Source organism: Elephas maximus, chromosome 13, assembly GCF_024166365.1.
Source record: "Elephas maximus indicus isolate mEleMax1 chromosome 13, mEleMax1 primary haplotype, whole genome shotgun sequence".
NCBI classification, from domain to species: domain Eukaryota; kingdom Metazoa; phylum Chordata; class Mammalia; order Proboscidea; family Elephantidae; genus Elephas; species Elephas maximus.
Window position 1 is genome coordinate 8,785,558 of NC_064831.1, and position 13,593 is coordinate 8,799,150.

Below are 13,593 nucleotides of genomic sequence, written 5' to 3' on the forward strand. Positions count from 1 at the left end.
CAGGGGTTTCAGGTTAATGTTAGGGTTAGGGTTAGGGATAGCATTAGGGTTAGGGTTGTGGGATACGGTTAGGATTTAGGGTGCGGGTTACGGTTAGTTTTACAGTTAAGGTGAGGGTTTAGGGTAATTGTTATGATTAGGGTTATAGTCAGAGTTAGGGTTTGGTTTAGGATTAGGGTTAGGTGTAGGGTAAGAATTAGGTTTAGGTCCATGTTGAGGGTTAGACTTAGTGTTCTATTTAGGGTAAAGTTTAGGGGTAGGGTTAGGATTAGGTCTAGGGTTAGGATTAGGATTATTTTAGGGTTAGGTTCAGGGCTATTGTAAGTGTTCGGTTTAGGGTTACAGATGGACTAGTGTTATTCTTAGAGTTAGGTTTAAGGTTAGGGTTTGGGTTAGGTCTAGGTTTAGGGTTAAGGTTATGGTTAGTGTTTGGATGAAGTTCAGGATAGGGTGAGGGTTATTTTTATGGTGAGGGCTAGGGTTTGGGTTTGTGTTCAGGTTAGTGTTAAGGATAGGTTTAGGGTTCGGTTAGGGTTAGGCGTTATGTCTAGGGTCAGCGTTAGGTTAGGTTTAGGGTTAGTGTGAAGTTTAGGTTAAGGGTGAGGGTTATGGTAAGGGTTAGGATTATAGACGGTGTTAGACGTTAGGTTTAGGGTGTTAGGGTTAGGTTTATGGTTAGGGTAGATTTAAGTTTAGGTTTAATATTAGGGTTAGGGTTAGATTTGGGTTACTGTTCGTATTAGGGTTAGGGTTAGGGATAAGTTTGGGGATAGCGTTAGGTTTAGGGTTGGGGATACGGTTAAGGATTAGGGTGAGGGTTAGGGTTAGGTTTACAGTTAAGGCGAGGGTTTAGGGTAATTGTTATGGTTAGGGTTAGAGTTAGAGTTAGGCTTAGGGTTAGGGTGAAGTTTCAGTTAATAGTCAGGGTTAGGCTTAAGGTTAGAGTAGGGTTAAGGTTAGTGTTTGGCTTAGGTATAGCGTTAGGGTATGGGTAGGGGTAAGGTTAGGGTTAAGGCTAGGTTTACGGTAAAGGGTAGGGCTAGCTTAGGGTTAGATTTAGAGTTAGAGTTAGTGCTAGGGTTTAGGATTATGGTTATGGTCAGGTTTAGAGTTATTGTTAGGGTTAGGGTAGAGTTAAGGTTAGGGTTAATTTAGGGTTAGAGAAAGGGTTAGGTTTAGGTCTGGGTTAGGTGTAGGATGCGGGGTAGGGTTAGGGTTAGGGGTTCATGGGAGGGTTAGTGTTAAGTTTACATTAAGCTGATGTTTTAGGGTGTTACTGTTAGGGCTAGGGTTAGCATTAGGTTTAGGGTCAGGGCTAGAGTTAGGGGATAGTTAAGGGTTAGCTTTACTTTCAGGGTTAGGGTTAGCCTTAGGTTTAGGGTGAAGTTTAGGTTAAGGATGAGGGTTAGGGTTAGGGTTAGGCATTTGGGTTAAGGTTAGGGTTAGGTTTAGGATTAGGCTTAGGGTTAGGGTTAGGTGTTTGGGTTAATGTTAGGGTCAGGTTTAGGGTTCGGCTTAGGGTTAGGGCTACAGCTGGGGTAAAGTTTAATTGAAGGGTGAGGGTTGAGCTTAGGGTTAGCGTTAGGGGTTAGGGTTAGAGCTTAGGTTAGGATTAAGTTTAGGGTTAAGGTTAGGTTTAGATTTAGGGTTAGGGTTAGTGTTAGGGTTAAGTCATGTTTAGGTTTAGGGCTAGGTGAAGGTTATAGATAGGGTTAGGTTAAGGGTTGAGGTTAGGTTTAGATGGTAAGATGAGGGTTAGTGCTAGGTTTCCATTTAAGCTGAGTGTGTAGGGTAAGTTTTAGGGTTAGGATTAGGGTTAGAGTTAGAGTTAGGGTCAGGGTTAGTTTTGAGTTTAGAGTTAGAGTTACGTTTATGGTACGGTCAGGGTTAGGGGAGATTTAGTGTGACGTTTAGTTTTAGGGTTAGGGTTACAGAGAAGTTTATGTTAAGCGAGAGGGTTGGGGTTAGGGGTTTGGGTTCAGGTCAGAGTCAGGGTTAGGGTTAGGCTTAGGGTTAGGGTTACATGTAGTGTTAGTGTTAGTTTTGCTTAGGGTTCGGGTTTGAATGAAGTTAGGGTACGCTTAGCCTTATGCTTAGGGTGAAATTCTGGTTAAGGGTGAGGGTTCGGCTCAGGGTTAGGGTTAGAGTTAGGGTCAGTGGTTAGGGTTAGGTTTAGGGTTAAGGTTAGTTTTAGGCTAAGGATTAGAGTTAGGGTTAAGGGTTACTGTTTCAGTTAGGTTTAGGTTAAGGTTATAATCAGGGTTAAGTTTAGGGTTAGGGTAAGAGTTAGAGTTACATTTACAGTTAAGGTGAGGGTTTTGGGTAAGTGTTACCGTTAAGGTTAGGGTTAGGGCTAGGGTTAGGGTTAGAGTTAAGGTTAAGGGTTAGGGTTAGGTTTAAGTTTATGGTAGGCTTAAAGATAGGGTTAAGGTTAGGTTAGGGTTAGGGTCAGGGTTAGAATTAGAATTAGGTTTAGGGCGAGGATTAGGGTCAGAGTTATTGTAAGGGTTAGGTTTCGGGTTACAGTTGGGCCAAGGTTAAGGTGAGGGTTAGGTTTATGGGGAGGGTTAGGGTTAAAGTCAGGGTGAGTTTTAGGTTAGGGACAGGGTGAAGTTTAAGATAGGGTGAGGGTTAGGGTTATGGCTAAGGTTTGGGCCTGTTTTCAGGTTAGTGTTAAAGTTATGTTCAGGGTTAGGGTTACGTTCAGGGGTTGTGTTCAGTTTTAGGGTTAGGGTTAGATTTAAGGTTAGGGTTAATTTAGTGTTACGTTTAGGGTTAGGGTCATGGTTGTGTTAGGCTTTGTGGTTGGGGTGAGGGTTAGTTTTAGGGTTAGGGTTGGTTAGGGTTAGGATTATCGTTATGATAAGGCGTTAGGGGTTAGAGGTGTAGTTTAGGGTTAGGGTTTGGGTGAGGGTTCCGGTTAGGCCTTGCGGTTCTGGTCATGGTTAGGTTTGGTTTAGGCTTAGGGTTAGGTTCATGATTCGGTTTCGGGTTAGTGTTAGAGTTAGGGTGAGAGTTAGGGTTAAGGTTTTTGCTAGGCTTTGGTGTTAGGGTTAGGGTTTGTGTTAGGGTTAGGTTTATCATTAGGGCTCAGGGGTTTCAGGTTAATGTTAGGGTTAGGGTTAGGGATAGCATTAGGGTTAGGGTTGTGGGATACGGTTAGGATTTAGGGTGCGGGTTACGGTTAGTTTTACAGTTAAGGTGAGGGTTTAGGGTAATTGTTATGATTAGGGTTATAGTCAGAGTTAGGGTTTGGTTTAGGCTTAGGGTTAGGTTCATGATTCGGTTTCGGGTTAGTGTTAGAGTTAGGGTGAGAGTTAGTGTTAAGGTTTTTGCTAGGCTTTGGTGTTAGGGTTAGGGTTTGTGTTAGGGTTAGGTTTATCATTAGGGCTCCGGGGTTTCAGGTTAATGTTAGGGTTAGGGTTAGGGATAGCATTAGGGTTAGGGTTGTGGGATACGGTTAGGATTTAGGGTGCGGGTTACGGTTAGTTTTACAGTTAAGGTGAGGGTTTAGGGTAATTGTTATGATTAGGGTTATAGTCAGAGTTAGGGTTTGGTTTAGGATTAGGGTTAGGTGTAGGGTAAGAATTAGGTTTAGGTCCATGTTGAGGGTTAGACTTAGTGTTCTATTTAGGGTAAAGTTTAGGGGTAGGGTTAGGATTAGGTCTAGGGTTAGGATTAGGATTATTTTAGGGTTAGGTTCAGGGCTATTGTAAGTGTTCGGTTTAGGGTTACAGATGGACTAGTGTTATTCTTAGAGTTAGGTTTAAGGTTAGGGTTTGGGTTAGGTCTAGGTTTAGGGTTAAGGTTATGGTTAGTGTTTGGATGAAGTTCAGGATAGGGTGAGGGTTATTTTTATGGTGAGGGCTAGGGTTTGGGTTTGTGTTCAGGTTAGTGTTAAGGATAGGTTTAGGGTTCGGTTAGGGTTAGGCGTTATGTCTAGGGTCAGCGTTAGGTTAGGTTTAGGGTTAGTGTGAAGTTTAGGTTAAGGGTGAGGGTTATGGTAAGGGTTAGGATTATAGACGGTGTTAGACGTTAGGTTTAGGGTGTTAGGGTTAGGTTTATGGTTAGGGTAGATTTAAGTTTAGGTTTAATATTAGGGTTAGGGTTAGATTTGGGTTACTGTTCGTATTAGGGTTAGGGTTAGGGATAAGTTTGGGGATAGCGTTAGGTTTAGGGTTGGGGATACGGTTAAGGATTAGGGTGAGGGTTAGGGTTAGGTTTACAGTTAAGGCGAGGGTTTAGGGTAATTGTTATGGTTAGGGTTAGAGTTAGAGTTAGGCTTAGGGTTAGGGTGAAGTTTCAGTTAATAGTCAGGGTTAGGCTTAAGGTTAGAGTAGGGTTAAAGTTAGTGTTTGGCTTAGGTATAGCGTTAGGGTATGGGTAGGGGTAAGGTTAGGGTTAAGGCTAGGTTTACGGTAAAGGGTAGGGCTAGCTTAGGGTTAGATTTAGAGTTAGTGCTAGGGTTTAGGATTATGGTTATGGTCAGGTTTAGAGTTATTGTTAGGGTTAGGGTAGAGTTAAGGTTAGGGTTAATTTAGGGTTAGAGAAAGGGTTAGGTTTAGGTCTGGGTTAGGTGTAGGATGCGGGGTAGGGTTAGGGTTAGGGGTTCATGGGAGGGTTAGTGTTAAGTTTACATTAAGCTGATGTTTTAGGGTGTTACTGTTAGGGCTAGGGTTAGCATTAGGTTTAGGGTCAGGGCTAGAGTTAGGGGATAGTTAAGGGTTAGCTTTACTTTCAGGGTTAGGGTTAGCCTTAGGTTTAGGGTGAAGTTTAGGTTAAGGATGAGGGTTAGGGTTAGGGTTAGGCATTTGGGTTAAGGTTAGGGTTAGGTTTAGGATTAGGCTTAGGGTTAGGGTTAGGTGTTTGGGTTAATGTTAGGGTCAGGTTTAGGGTTCGGCTTAGGGTTAGGGCTACAGCTGGGGTAAAGTTTAATTGAAGGGTGAGGGTTGAGCTTAGGGTTAGCGTTAGGGGTTAGGGTTAGAGCTTAGGTTAGGATTAAGTTTAGGGTTAAGGTTAGGTTTAGATTTAGGGTTAGGGTTAGTGTTAGGGTTAAGTCATGTTTAGGTTTAGGGCTAGGTGAAGGTTATAGATAGGGTTAGGTTAAGGGTTGAGGTTAGGTTTAGATGGTAAGATGAGGGTTAGTGCTAGGTTTCCATTTAAGCTGAGTGTGTAGGGTAAGTTTTAGGGTTAGGATTAGGGTTAGAGTTAGAGTTAGGGTCAGGGTTAGTTTTGAGTTTAGAGTTAGAGTTACGTTTATGGTACGGTCAGGGTTAGGGGAGATTTAGTGTGACGTTTAGTTTTAGGGTTAGGGTTACAGAGAAGTTTATGTTAAGCGAGAGGGTTGGGGTTAGGGGTTTGGGTTCAGGTCAGAGTCAGGGTTAGGGTTAGGCTTAGGGTTAGGGTTACATGTAGTGTTAGTGTTAGTTTTGCTTAGGGTTCGGGTTTGAATGAAGTTAGGGTACGCTTAGCCTTATGCTTAGGGTGAAATTCTGGTTAAGGGTGAGGGTTCGGCTCAGGGTTAGGGTTAGAGTTAGGGTCAGTGGTTAGGGTTAGGTTTAGGGTTAAGGTTAGTTTTAGGCTAAGGATTAGAGTTAGGGTTAAGGGTTACTGTTTCAGTTAGGTTTAGGTTAAGGTTATAATCAGGGTTAAGTTTAGGGTTAGGGTAAGAGTTAGAGTTACATTTACAGTTAAGGTGAGGGTTTTGGGTAAGTGTTACCGTTAAGGTTAGGGTTAGGGCTAGGGTTAGGGTTAGAGTTAAGGTTAAGGGTTAGGGTTAGGTTTAAGTTTATGGTAGGCTTAAAGATAGGGTTAAGGTTAGGTTAGGGTTAGGGTCAGGGTTAGAATTAGAATTAGGTTTAGGGCGAGGATTAGGGTCAGAGTTATTGTAAGGGTTAGGTTTCGGGTTACAGTTGGGCCAAGGTTAAGGTGAGGGTTAGGTTTATGGGGAGGGTTAGGGTTAAAGTCAGGGTGAGTTTTAGGTTAGGGACAGGGTGAAGTTTAAGATAGGGTGAGGGTTAGGGTTATGGCTAAGGTTTGGGCCTGTTTTCAGGTTAGTGTTAAAGTTATGTTCAGGGTTAGGGTTACGTTCAGGGGTTGTGTTCAGTTTTAGGGTTAGGGTTAGATTTAAGGTTAGGGTTAATTTAGTGTTACGTTTAGGGTTAGGGTCATGGTTGTGTTAGGCTTTGTGGTTGGGGTGAGGGTTAGTTTTAGGGTTAGGGTTGGTTAGGGTTAGGATTATCGTTATGATAAGGCGTTAGGGGTTAGAGGTGTAGTTTAGGGTTAGGGTTTGGGTGAGGGTTCCGGTTAGGCCTTGCGGTTCTGGTCATGGTTAGGTTTGGTTTAGGCTTAGGGTTAGGTTCATGATTCGGTTTCGGGTTAGTGTTAGAGTTAGGGTGAGAGTTAGGGTTAAGGTTTTTGCTAGGCTTTGGTGTTAGGGTTAGGGTTTGTGTTAGGGTTAGGTTTATCATTAGGGCTCAGGGGTTTCAGGTTAATGTTAGGGTTAGGGTTAGGGATAGCATTAGGGTTAGGGTTGTGGGATACGGTTAGGATTTAGGGTGCGGGTTACGGTTAGTTTTACAGTTAAGGTGAGGGTTTAGGGTAATTGTTATGATTAGGGTTATAGTCAGAGTTAGGGTTTGGTTTAGGCTTAGGGTTAGGTTCATGATTCGGTTTCGGGTTAGTGTTAGAGTTAGGGTGAGAGTTAGTGTTAAGGTTTTTGCTAGGCTTTGGTGTTAGGGTTAGGGTTTGTGTTAGGGTTAGGTTTATCATTAGGGCTCCGGGGTTTCAGGTTAATGTTAGGGTTAGGGTTAGGGATAGCATTAGGGTTAGGGTTGTGGGATACGGTTAGGATTTAGGGTGCGGGTTACGGTTAGTTTTACAGTTAAGGTGAGGGTTTAGGGTAATTGTTATGATTAGGGTTATAGTCAGAGTTAGGGTTTGGTTTAGGATTAGGGTTAGGTGTAGGGTAAGAATTAGGTTTAGGTCCATGTTGAGGGTTAGACTTAGTGTTCTATTTAGGGTAAAGTTTAGGGGTAGGGTTAGGATTAGGTCTAGGGTTAGGATTAGGATTATTTTAGGGTTAGGTTCAGGGCTATTGTAAGTGTTCGGTTTAGGGTTACAGATGGACTAGTGTTATTCTTAGAGTTAGGTTTAAGGTTAGGGTTTGGGTTAGGTCTAGGTTTAGGGTTAAGGTTATGGTTAGTGTTTGGATGAAGTTCAGGATAGGGTGAGGGTTATTTTTATGGTGAGGGCTAGGGTTTGGGTTTGTGTTCAGGTTAGTGTTAAGGATAGGTTTAGGGTTCGGTTAGGGTTAGGCGTTATGTCTAGGGTCAGCGTTAGGTTAGGTTTAGGGTTAGTGTGAAGTTTAGGTTAAGGGTGAGGGTTATGGTAAGGGTTAGGATTATAGACGGTGTTAGACGTTAGGTTTAGGGTGTTAGGGTTAGGTTTATGGTTAGGGTAGATTTAAGTTTAGGTTTAATATTAGGGTTAGGGTTAGATTTGGGTTACTGTTCGTATTAGGGTTAGGGTTAGGGATAAGTTTGGGGATAGCGTTAGGTTTAGGGTTGGGGATACGGTTAAGGATTAGGGTGAGGGTTAGGGTTAGGTTTACAGTTAAGGCGAGGGTTTAGGGTAATTGTTATGGTTAGGGTTAGAGTTAGAGTTAGGCTTAGGGTTAGGGTGAAGTTTCAGTTAATAGTCAGGGTTAGGCTTAAGGTTAGAGTAGGGTTAAGGTTAGTGTTTGGCTTAGGTATAGCGTTAGGGTATGGGTAGGGGTAAGGTTAGGGTTAAGGCTAGGTTTACGGTAAAGGGTAGGGCTAGCTTAGGGTTAGATTTAGAGTTAGAGTTAGTGCTAGGGTTTAGGATTATGGTTATGGTCAGGTTTAGAGTTATTGTTAGGGTTAGGGTAGAGTTAAGGTTAGGGTTAATTTAGGGTTAGAGAAAGGGTTAGGTTTAGGTCTGGGTTAGGTGTAGGATGCGGGGTAGGGTTAGGGTTAGGGGTTCATGGGAGGGTTAGTGTTAAGTTTACATTAAGCTGATGTTTTAGGGTGTTACTGTTAGGGCTAGGGTTAGCATTAGGTTTAGGGTCAGGGCTAGAGTTAGGGGATAGTTAAGGGTTAGCTTTACTTTCAGGGTTAGGGTTAGCCTTAGGTTTAGGGTGAAGTTTAGGTTAAGGATGAGGGTTAGGGTTAGGGTTAGGCATTTGGGTTAAGGTTAGGGTTAGGTTTAGGATTAGGCTTAGGGTTAGGGTTAGGTGTTTGGGTTAATGTTAGGGTCAGGTTTAGGGTTCGGCTTAGGGTTAGGGCTACAGCTGGGGTAAAGTTTAATTGAAGGGTGAGGGTTGAGCTTAGGGTTAGCGTTAGGGGTTAGGGTTAGAGCTTAGGTTAGGATTAAGTTTAGGGTTAAGGTTAGGTTTAGATTTAGGGTTAGGGTTAGTGTTAGGGTTAAGTCATGTTTAGGTTTAGGGCTAGGTGAAGGTTATAGATAGGGTTAGGTTAAGGGTTGAGGTTAGGTTTAGATGGTAAGATGAGGGTTAGTGCTAGGTTTCCATTTAAGCTGAGTGTGTAGGGTAAGTTTTAGGGTTAGGATTAGGGTTAGAGTTAGAGTTAGGGTCAGGGTTAGTTTTGAGTTTAGAGTTAGAGTTACGTTTATGGTACGGTCAGGGTTAGGGGAGATTTAGTGTGACGTTTAGTTTTAGGGTTAGGGTTACAGAGAAGTTTATGTTAAGCGAGAGGGTTGGGGTTAGGGGTTTGGGTTCAGGTCAGAGTCAGGGTTAGGGTTAGGCTTAGGGTTAGGGTTACATGTAGTGTTAGTGTTAGTTTTGCTTAGGGTTCGGGTTTGAATGAAGTTAGGGTACGCTTAGCGTTATGCTTAGGGTGAAATTCTGGTTAAGGGTGAGGGTTCGGCTCAGGGTTAGGGTTAGAGTTAGGGTCAGTGGTTAGGGTTAGGTTTAGGGTTAAGGTTAGTTTTAGGCTAAGGATTAGAGTTAGGGTTAAGGGTTACTGTTTCAGTTAGGTTTAGGTTAAGGTTATAATCAGGGTTAAGTTTAGGGTTAGGGTAAGAGTTAGAGTTACATTTACAGTTAAGGTGAGGGTTTTGGGTAAGTGTTACCGTTAAGGTTAGGGTTAGGGCTAGGGTTAGGGTTAGAGTTAAGGTTAAGGGTTAGGGTTAGGTTTAAGTTTATGGTAGGCTTAAAGATAGGGTTAAGGTTAGGTTAGGGTTAGGGTCAGGGTTAGAATTAGAATTAGGTTTAGGGCGAGGATTAGGGTCAGAGTTATTGTAAGGGTTAGGTTTCGGGTTACAGTTGGGCCAAGGTTAAGGTGAGGGTTAGGTTTATGGGGAGGGTTAGGGTTAAAGTCAGGGTGAGTTTTAGGTTAGGGACAGGGTGAAGTTTAAGATAGGGTGAGGGTTAGGGTTATGGCTAAGGTTTGGGCCTGTTTTCAGGTTAGTGTTAAAGTTATGTTCAGGGTTAGGGTTACGTTCAGGGGTTGTGTTCAGTTTTAGGGTTAGGGTTAGATTTAAGGTTAGGGTTAATTTAGTGTTACGTTTAGGGTTAGGGTCATGGTTGTGTTAGGCTTTGTGGTTGGGGTGAGGGTTAGTTTTAGGGTTAGGGTTGGTTAGGGTTAGGATTATCGTTATGATAAGGCGTTAGGGGTTAGAGGTGTAGTTTAGGGTTAGGGTTTGGGTGAGGGTTCCGGTTAGGCCTTGCGGTTCTGGTCATGGTTAGGTTTGGTTTAGGCTTAGGGTTAGGTTCATGATTCGGTTTCGGGTTAGTGTTAGAGTTAGGGTGAGAGTTAGGGTTAAGGTTTTTGCTAGGCTTTGGTGTTAGGGTTAGGGTTTGTGTTAGGGTTAGGTTTATCATTAGGGCTCAGGGGTTTCAGGTTAATGTTAGGGTTAGGGTTAGGGATAGCATTAGGGTTAGGGTTGTGGGATACGGTTAGGATTTAGGGTGCGGGTTACGGTTAGTTTTACAGTTAAGGTGAGGGTTTAGGGTAATTGTTATGATTAGGGTTATAGTCAGAGTTAGGGTTTGGTTTAGGCTTAGGGTTAGGTTCATGATTCGGTTTCGGGTTAGTGTTAGAGTTAGGGTGAGAGTTAGTGTTAAGGTTTTTGCTAGGCTTTGGTGTTAGGGTTAGGGTTTGTGTTAGGGTTAGGTTTATCATTAGGGCTCCGGGGTTTCAGGTTAATGTTAGGGTTAGGGTTAGGGATAGCATTAGGGTTAGGGTTGTGGGATACGGTTAGGATTTAGGGTGCGGGTTACGGTTAGTTTTACAGTTAAGGTGAGGGTTTAGGGTAATTGTTATGATTAGGGTTATAGTCAGAGTTAGGGTTTGGTTTAGGATTAGGGTTAGGTGTAGGGTAAGAATTAGGTTTAGGTCCATGTTGAGGGTTAGACTTAGTGTTCTATTTAGGGTAAAGTTTAGGGGTAGGGTTAGGATTAGGTCTAGGGTTAGGATTAGGATTATTTTAGGGTTAGGTTCAGGGCTATTGTAAGTGTTCGGTTTAGGGTTACAGATGGACTAGTGTTATTCTTAGAGTTAGGTTTAAGGTTAGGGTTTGGGTTAGGTCTAGGTTTAGGGTTAAGGTTATGGTTAGTGTTTGGATGAAGTTCAGGATAGGGTGAGGGTTATTTTTATGGTGAGGGCTAGGGTTTGGGTTTGTGTTCAGGTTAGTGTTAAGGATAGGTTTAGGGTTCGGTTAGGGTTAGGCGTTATGTCTAGGGTCAGCGTTAGGTTAGGTTTAGGGTTAGTGTGAAGTTTAGGTTAAGGGTGAGGGTTATGGTAAGGGTTAGGATTATAGACGGTGTTAGACGTTAGGTTTAGGGTGTTAGGGTTAGGTTTATGGTTAGGGTAGATTTAAGTTTAGGTTTAATATTAGGGTTAGGGTTAGATTTGGGTTACTGTTCGTATTAGGGTTAGGGTTAGGGATAAGTTTGGGGATAGCGTTAGGTTTAGGGTTGGGGATACGGTTAAGGATTAGGGTGAGGGTTAGGGTTAGGTTTACAGTTAAGGCGAGGGTTTAGGGTAATTGTTATGGTTAGGGTTAGAGTTAGAGTTAGGCTTAGGGTTAGGGTGAAGTTTCAGTTAATAGTCAGGGTTAGGCTTAAGGTTAGAGTAGGGTTAAGGTTAGTGTTTGGCTTAGGTATAGCGTTAGGGTATGGGTAGGGGTAAGGTTAGGGTTAAGGCTAGGTTTACGGTAAAGGGTAGGGCTAGCTTAGGGTTAGATTTAGAGTTAGTGCTAGGGTTTAGGATTATGGTTATGGTCAGGTTTAGAGTTATTGTTAGGGTTAGGGTAGAGTTAAGGTTAGGGTTAATTTAGGGTTAGAGAAAGGGTTAGGTTTAGGTCTGGGTTAGGTGTAGGATGCGGGGTAGGGTTAGGGTTAGGGGTTCATGGGAGGGTTAGTGTTAAGTTTACATTAAGCTGATGTTTTAGGGTGTTACTGTTAGGGCTAGGGTTAGCATTAGGTTTAGGGTCAGGGCTAGAGTTAGGGGATAGTTAAGGGTTAGCTTTACTTTCAGGGTTAGGGTTAGCCTTAGGTTTAGGGTGAAGTTTAGGTTAAGGATGAGGGTTAGGGTTAGGGTTAGGCATTTGGGTTAAGGTTAGGGTTAGGTTTAGGATTAGGCTTAGGGTTAGGGTTAGGTGTTTGGGTTAATGTTAGGGTCAGGTTTAGGGTTCGGCTTAGGGTTAGGGCTACAGCTGGGGTAAAGTTTAATTGAAGGGTGAGGGTTGAGCTTAGGGTTAGCGTTAGGGGTTAGGGTTAGAGCTTAGGTTAGGATTAAGTTTAGGGTTAAGGTTAGGTTTAGATTTAGGGTTAGGGTTAGTGTTAGGGTTAAGTCATGTTTAGGTTTAGGGCTAGGTGAAGGTTATAGATAGGGTTAGGTTAAGGGTTGAGGTTAGGTTTAGATGGTAAGATGAGGGTTAGTGCTAGGTTTCCATTTAAGCTGAGTGTGTAGGGTAAGTTTTAGGGTTAGGATTAGGGTTAGAGTTAGAGTTAGGGTCAGGGTTAGTTTTGAGTTTAGAGTTAGAGTTACGTTTATGGTACGGTCAGGGTTAGGGGAGATTTAGTGTGACGTTTAGTTTTAGGGTTAGGGTTACAGAGAAGTTTATGTTAAGCGAGAGGGTTGGGGTTAGGGGTTTGGGTTCAGGTCAGAGTCAGGGTTAGGGTTAGGCTTAGGGTTAGGGTTACATGTAGTGTTAGTGTTAGTTTTGCTTAGGGTTCGGGTTTGAATGAAGTTAGGGTACGCTTAGCGTTATGCTTAGGGTGAAATTCTGGTTAAGGGTGAGGGTTCGGCTCAGGGTTAGGGTTAGAGTTAGGGTCAGTGGTTAGGGTTAGGTTTAGGGTTAAGGTTAGTTTTAGGCTAAGGATTAGAGTTAGGGTTAAGGGTTACTGTTTCAGTTAGGTTTAGGTTAAGGTTATAATCAGGGTTAAGTTTAGGGTTAGGGTAAGAGTTAGAGTTACATTTACAGTTAAGGTGAGGGTTTTGGGTAAGTGTTACCGTTAAGGTTAGGGTTAGGGCTAGGGTTAGGGTTAGAGTTAAGGTTAAGGGTTAGGGTTAGGTTTAAGTTTATGGTAGGCTTAAAGATAGGGTTAAGGTTAGGTTAGGGTTAGGGTCAGGGTTAGAATTAGAATTAGGTTTAGGGCGAGGATTAGGGTCAGAGTTATTGTAAGGGTTAGGTTTCGGGTTACAGTTGGGCCAAGGTTAAGGTGAGGGTTAGGTTTATGGGGAGGGTTAGGGTTAAAGTCAGGGTGAGTTTTAGGTTAGGGACAGGGTGAAGTTTAAGATAGGGTGAGGGTTAGGGTTATGGCTAAGGTTTGGGCCTGTTTTCAGGTTAGTGTTAAAGTTATGTTCAGGGTTAGGGTTACGTTCAGGGGTTGTGTTCAGTTTTAGGGTTAGGGTTAGATTTAAGGTTAGGGTTAATTTAGTGTTACGTTTAGGGTTAGGGTCATGGTTGTGTTAGGCTTTGTGGTTGGGGTGAGGGTTAGTTTTAGGGTTAGGGTTGGTTAGGGTTAGGATTATCGTTATGATAAGGCGTTAGGGGTTAGAGGTGTAGTTTAGGGTTAGGGTTTGGGTGAGGGTTCCGGTTAGGCCTTGCGGTTCTGGTCATGGTTAGGTTTGGTTTAGGCTTAGGGTTAGGTTCATGATTCGGTTTCGGGTTAGTGTTAGAGTTAGGGTGAGAGTTAGGGTTAAGGTTTTTGCTAGGCTTTGGTGTTAGGGTTAGGGTTTGTGTTAGGGTTAGGTTTATCATTAGGGCTCAGGGGTTTCAGGTTAATGTTAGGGTTAGGGTTAGGGATAGCATTAGGGTTAGGGTTGTGGGATACGGTTAGGATTTAGGGTGCGGGTTACGGTTAGTTTTACAGTTAAGGTGAGGGTTTAGGGTAATTGTTATGATTAGGGTTATAGTCAGAGTTAGGGTTTGGTTTAGGATTAGGGTTAGGTGTAGGGTAAGAATTAGGTTTAGGTCCATGTTGAGGGTTAGACTTAGTGTTCTATTTAGGGTAAAGTTTAGGGGTAGGGTTAGGATTAGGTCTAGGGTTAGGATTAGGATTATTTTAGGGTTAGGTTCAGGGCTATTGTAAGTGTTCGGTTTAGG